The 6005-nt window shown below is 47.2% G+C and overlaps 1 long non-coding RNA gene across 1 annotated transcript in view; it reads left to right on the top strand.

Moving 5' to 3' along the window:
- LOC138156472 (uncharacterized) overlaps window positions 1-5006 on the top strand; it is a 5972-nt gene extending 966 nt beyond the window's left edge. The window contains exon 2 of the long non-coding RNA XR_011167156.1: window positions 4180-5006. This is a non-coding gene — a long non-coding RNA (uncharacterized lncRNA). The remainder of the gene's footprint in view (window positions 1-4179) is intronic.
- The last annotated feature ends 999 nt before the right edge of the window (window positions 5007-6005 follow it).

Here is a 6005-nt window from a genome sequence, read left to right as displayed (position 1 = left end):
AGGAGGAGGAGAAAGAAGAAGAAGAAGAAGAAGAAGAAGAAGAAGAAGAAGAAGAAGAAGAAGAAGAAGAAGAAGAAGAAGAAGAAGAAGAAGAAGAAGAAGAAGAAGAAGGAGAAGGAGAAGAAGAGAAAGAGAAGGAAGGGGAGGGGGAAGGGGAGGAGTGGAGGGTAAATGGAGAGGGACGTAGGGTTTTTCTTTGCTCTGGCTGTATTGGTAGCGGATGTGTTATATTGTGTGTATAGTCTATGTTAAGAAGTAGCATAAATTAGTAAAAGGTGTGTTGTGTTTGAGAGGGGTTTGTGTGCTGGTAAGAAGAGGTTAGCATCCTGTTATGGAGTGCTGTGCATGGTGGAGATATTGGTAAGAGCTGTGTTAAGTTTGTGTTGGTAGAGTGTGTGAGGGCGGACTTTGGGTGTGTAGCTGTCTGTATTGGTTAGGGGAGCACTCTGTGTTGGTTAAGGTAGTGTGTTGGTAAGAAGTGTGTTAAGTGGGTATGGGCAAGTTGTTGGTAGGGCTTGTGTTGGTAGGGAGGCCGTGTATGTTAGTATGGATTGTATTAATGGGGTATTAGTGAAGAATGTGTATCAGAAAGGGAGGAGGGAAGGGATGTGCATATCTGGGGAGATAATGTGGACAAATTATTGTACTGTAAGAAGGGTGGTATTAGGGATTGTGCTAGTGAAGGGTTATATGTGTTTGTTAGGAAGACCTATGTGTGTTAGGAAGGTGTGTGTGTGTGTGTGTCTGTGTGTGTGTGTGTGTGTGTGTGTGTGTGTGTGGTCTTGTGATGTGCCTGTAAGGTGATGGCGTGTGGTAAGGAGGAGGCTTGGGTGTTGCTAAGAGGCAACAGTGTGTGTGTGTGTGTGTGTGTGTGTGTGTGTGTGTGTGTGTGTGTCCGGTCGCCGCCCTTTCGTGATCAGCCACCAGACTGGCTGAGATTTCTTTAGAACGGACACAGTGCCCCCTAGTGCCCAAATGAAACCCCAACCCCGGCTTAGAGAAGCTACCCAGGAGGCAACGGCAGCCTCCAAGAGTCTGTAGGGAGTCCTGGCACTGCCTAACTTCCCCTGATAGTTACCTGGGGCAGGGCAAGGCAGAGGTGTTCGTGGGGCATGGCAGGAGAGGAGGCCACTAGGGCCCTGGCAGTGCCTCTCTCTCCTGTACCCTGGCCCAGGACACCCAGAAGGAATGAGAGGGGAGGGAGAAACACTAATACATCCCAGGCCGCAACCAGGATGGAGCCCCTTCTGGCTCCCCTAGCTTGCAGCCAGAACTACCCCCGAGGTAGGACGGACAGGCACAGAGCAAGCCATTCCTAGAGGTTTGGTAGGATCTGGGAATCCTGGATTTTGAGTTGGAAGGGGCCTTTGGTTTTACAGATGAAGAGAGTGAGTTCCTGAGGGGCTGCTGACTTGCCCAGGGTCACACAGTTAGGAAATGTTTGTCAGTAGTCAATAGTCATTTGCTAAGTGCCTACTAGGTACTGAGTGCTGTTCAGGAGGGGGGGTGTGAACGCAGTCTTTGCTGATTCCAAGGCCAAGGCTTTAAACCACTGTATCAGCCTGGATTGCATGGTTCTTTGTATTTGCTTCCCCAGTAGGGTCTTAATAAATGTTGTTGGCTTGACTTGATTGATAGGCCATTTTTTTATCCAAGCCAGAGGGCTGGGCAGCTCCTAGACTGACTCCTCCACACCCCCTCCCCCAAGAAAAAAAAACTAGCCTTGGGCAAATCATTCACCAAGCATTTCTTGAGAGCCCACTGGTGGCACTGTGCATAGAGCCTGAGACCTGCAGTCATGGAGAACTGAGTTCAAATGTAATCTCAGACACTTACTGACTGTTTGACCCTGGGCAAGTCACTTACCATGTTTGCCTCAGTGTCTTCATCTGTAAAATGAACTGGAGAAGAATATGGCAACCCATCCCATTATCTTTGCCAAGAAAACTCCAAATGAGGTCACAAAGAGTAGTATATGACTGAAACAATTGACCATGTGTCCCAAACTGTGGTAGACACAAAAAAACAAACCCCCTCCCCCAAAAAAACCTATCCCTGCCCCCTAGGAGGTTGCAATGAACTGAGGGGATACAACATGTTCAACGATAAGCAAATAGGTATTCTGAACACATGTGCACATATGAACAGAGGCATGCCCATGTGCATGTGTGGACCTAACATGTGTGTGCAGATGTGCATGTCTGGGTCAGACCTCTGGTTTCAGTGACATAGGGAGCTTCCTATAGGGAGCTGCATATGCCATGGGCACCTTTCTAGTACCTTAAAGTCAGACAAGGATTGCCTCCAGTACCCAGAGGTTAAGTGATGCCCAGAGGCACAGTCAGAAGAAACAGGACCTGACCCTATACCTTCCTCAGTGGGGGAGAAGATCTGTATCCACTACTTGGAATCTAAAGACCTGGCCATGGTCCTGGCTCTGCCCCTAGCAAATGGTCTGCTCCTTCCAGAAAAACAGTCAAAGCGAACATTCTAAGAGCACGCTGCAGTTTGCAAACATCATCTCATTTATTCTCACAAGAACCCTGGGAAGCAGGTGTTATTAGCCAGATTTTTTTTTTTTTTGCAAATGATGAAATTAAATCAGAGAAAGATCAAGAAGAGCTGCCAGGCTATTGAGTAGGGTCAAATTTGAACTCAGGGCTTCCTAACTCCATGTCTATCCACTACGACGTTTCTCCCTCCCCCAACCAATGTGAGCCAAAGACTGCAAGAAAGCGCCCAGCTGGAGATCCAGAAGAACTTCACTGCAGTGTCCTGCTGAGACAGATGTAGGCTCTGTATAAGGAGGAACTGCCTAATGAGAGCCAGCCCGAAGTGGGATAGGCTGAAGCCATGGGGAGCGGGTTCCCTTCAGCTCTAGAGGCTCTCAGACAAAGGCTGCAGGAGCTCTTGGTCAGGGATGTTGCCCAGAGGATTCCAGTTCTTAGAAGGGTCAGATCAAGGGCCGGTCTGTAAATTTCTACAAACCAATCAACAAGCATTTATTAAACACTTAGTGTGTGCCAAGCATTGTGGCGGGCATTGAAGTTACAAAGACAAAAGAGAAACCATTCCTACCCTTAAAGAATGTCAATTTTGTCACAGAAGACAACAGGCACATATATAAGGAAAAATCAAATAAAATTATTTGGAGGTGGGAGGGGGTACTCTTGTTGACAAACAATGGCATAAGAGGAACACTGGCAATGATGCCATCAAGGATACCAGAAAAGAGGTCATGGAGCAAGTTCAAGTTCATGGCACTCTGTAGGTATCCCCAAAACATCAATCAGTCTGGAGGAAGCCCTAAGCCCACTGGGGCAGTCCCTTGTGGAGGATTTGCAAGACACCATGGACAAGAATCCCACAGGTAGGGGCTGGCCCCTCCCTCTGCTGTGACTACTGTCCTCCCTTGAACTCACTTCACCCGGACTCACTCATCAACTCTTCTCCTACCTAACATCTGTGTGAACCCCCTCTAGAGCCCTAAATTGACAGATTGTCATCTGCCAAACAGAGGGGCTAGACTAAATGACCTCTAGGGTCCTTTCCAACTCTGGAGCCAGAAGATATGAGTTCAAATCCTGGCATTTAATATTTGTATGACCTTGGACAAGTGGCTCAATCTCTGTGCATCTCAGTGTCATTATTGGTAAAACAAGAGTGTTGGGCTAGACCCTCTTCAGATACCCTCCAGCTCTAAATCTATTATTTCATGTACCATAATCTATGATACCTCCACCCCCGCCCCACCCTCCCAGTGGTGGGAAGCTCACTACCTCACCTCCTTAGGCAGACTATTCCATTGTTGGATAGCTGTCAACATTAGAAAACTTCCTCATTTCCAGCTACAATCTGCTCCCCTGGAGCTTCCTTATCTACCTTTACCCCCTTCAATTGACCATCACTGGTCCTGATTCTGCCCTCTGGGACCCCAAAAAATAAGACTAATCCCTGTCAACGTTGAGATCCACCCCCCTCAGATGGTAGGCAAGACTGGGGTCCAATTTCATTTCCCCTAAGAAAAACTGCCACTCAGGGGAAAATAATAATAATAAGCTTCATCCATTAAACATCACCAGTCACACAATTAGTAAGAAAATGCAAAAGTTCAGCTTGGTTCATAATTATTCAACAAATCTATTCAGAACAATTTTCTCTCTCTCTCTCTCCCTGCAGCAATCAACTTGGCGAGCTCATTACCACCAAGTCTCTGCAAAACTAGCTCCGTAAACTTTTGCTGGACCAATTATTAGCAAGAGCTCTTTTCATCACACCGTCTACTGTAACATCCCCCCACTGCTCCCCCACCTTCTCCAGGCTCCATCACATGTCAAGATGAAATTCTGCCGGGACGTTTGTCAAGACCTCTCTCTACACGACCGTCCTAACAGCCCATGTTACTGAGGCCCGGATCCGGCTGCCAACAACTGGGAAACATGACAGGAGCAAGAAAAAGGGGCTGATTCCATTTACCTGCTTTCCAGCAGCACTCTCAGCAAGGGTGGAAGCCCTGGGTCCCCTGGGAGACCGGAACTCCAGGGAACTGAGTGTGAGTCCCATGATGCCCTCACTGTGGGACCTCAGGCAAGTCCCTGAACCTTTTTACACTCAGTTTTCTTTTCTGTAAAATGGGATTTTGGAACCCAAGGACTTGGATCCACCACGAACTGCTCATGTGACCTTGGGGAAATCAGCCTTAGCTTCCTCATCCTGTAAAATGAGAAGGAAAATGGTCTCAAAAGTCTTGTCCAGTTATGGGGTGTGGACCCTAGTTACACCATCTACCTCAGAGCAACAGATCTAAAGAAGGGAAACTTGACCTTTTTGGTATTATGGACCCCTTCTCAGAATCATATTTTTAAGCCCAGGGCAGTGACATATTCTAGTAACACGTCCTGGAGAATTTCATGAGCTTGGAAGAAAGGAAGGAAATAAGCATTTATGAAGGGTCTGCTACATGTCAGAAGTTTCAAAAAAAAATATGGTTTCATTTTATCCTGGGAGATAGGTGTGATTGGTATTCCCATTTTGTAAAGGGAACTGAGGCGGACAATAAGTGACTTGCCTAGGGTCACACAGCTGGTTAAGTGCCTGAGGCTGGATTTGAACTCAGGTCTTCTGACTGAGGGCCTGTGATCTCCCGTCTGTGCTGTCTAGATGCTTGGGAATTCGGAGCTGCAGTGGGTGTCCCTACTAAGTTCAGTATTAATATGGTGAGCCCCAGGGGTGGAGAAGGGGACTGGGGAGGTGAGCACCAGGGGAACCTAGGGAGGGTCAGGGTTATTAATCCAGGTAGGAAAAAATGGAACAAGTTAAAGCTTCTGTTCCAAAGAATGGTGGGGCTGACCCACCCACCTGACCCACAAGGAGGCTGTGCTCTTCCAGTCTAGGCCAGATGGAGAGATTCAGTCTTTAAAATAAAAGGAAAGGATAAAGTTTACAAATACAAGAAACAAACCAGTAGCAGAGTTACCCATTCATTCATTCATTTTGACTTCAAAAATAGGCAGCAACACAGAACAATGAGAGGAGGATGTGAGTTCAAGTTCTGCCTAGACACACCTTTGCTGTGTGACCTTGGACATTTGACTCCAGACAAATTGCTAAGACTCCTAATAACCGACTGTTGTTTAGGTAGCATTTCTCCCAGAACCTCTCTCACCCCCAACAGCACTGACCACCTGCCCGAGGCACCTGGAGAATCAGAGACTGCCAGCTCCCCAGTTCTGGCACCTTCTCACTCCCTGGTTCTCATGTGAGGGCCTCTGTATTCGGCATCCTCTATAGATGCCAGAAATGTTGGATCTCAAATTCCAGGTACAGCAAGCAAAGCTGGAAGGACATGTCGGTAAGCCTCTTTGCCCCTAGAAAGCAGTCTGCTAGGACTCAAAACCAGGTCCTTCCTTCTAGAGAGAAAATAAGATTTATATATACCGGTAGCACCCATTATGTGCCAAGTCCTATGGCAAGCAGTTTTTACAAATATTATCTCATGATTCTCA

This window comes from Petaurus breviceps, unplaced genomic scaffold, assembly GCF_028583685.1.
Source record: "Petaurus breviceps papuanus isolate PSGF00001 unplaced genomic scaffold, PetGlider_PUasm1.0 99, whole genome shotgun sequence".
In the NCBI taxonomy this organism is placed as follows: Eukaryota; Metazoa; Chordata; class Mammalia; order Diprotodontia; family Petauridae; genus Petaurus; species Petaurus breviceps.
Note: the sequence above shows the minus strand (reverse complement) of the source record. Positions and strands in the feature narration are given on the sequence as shown.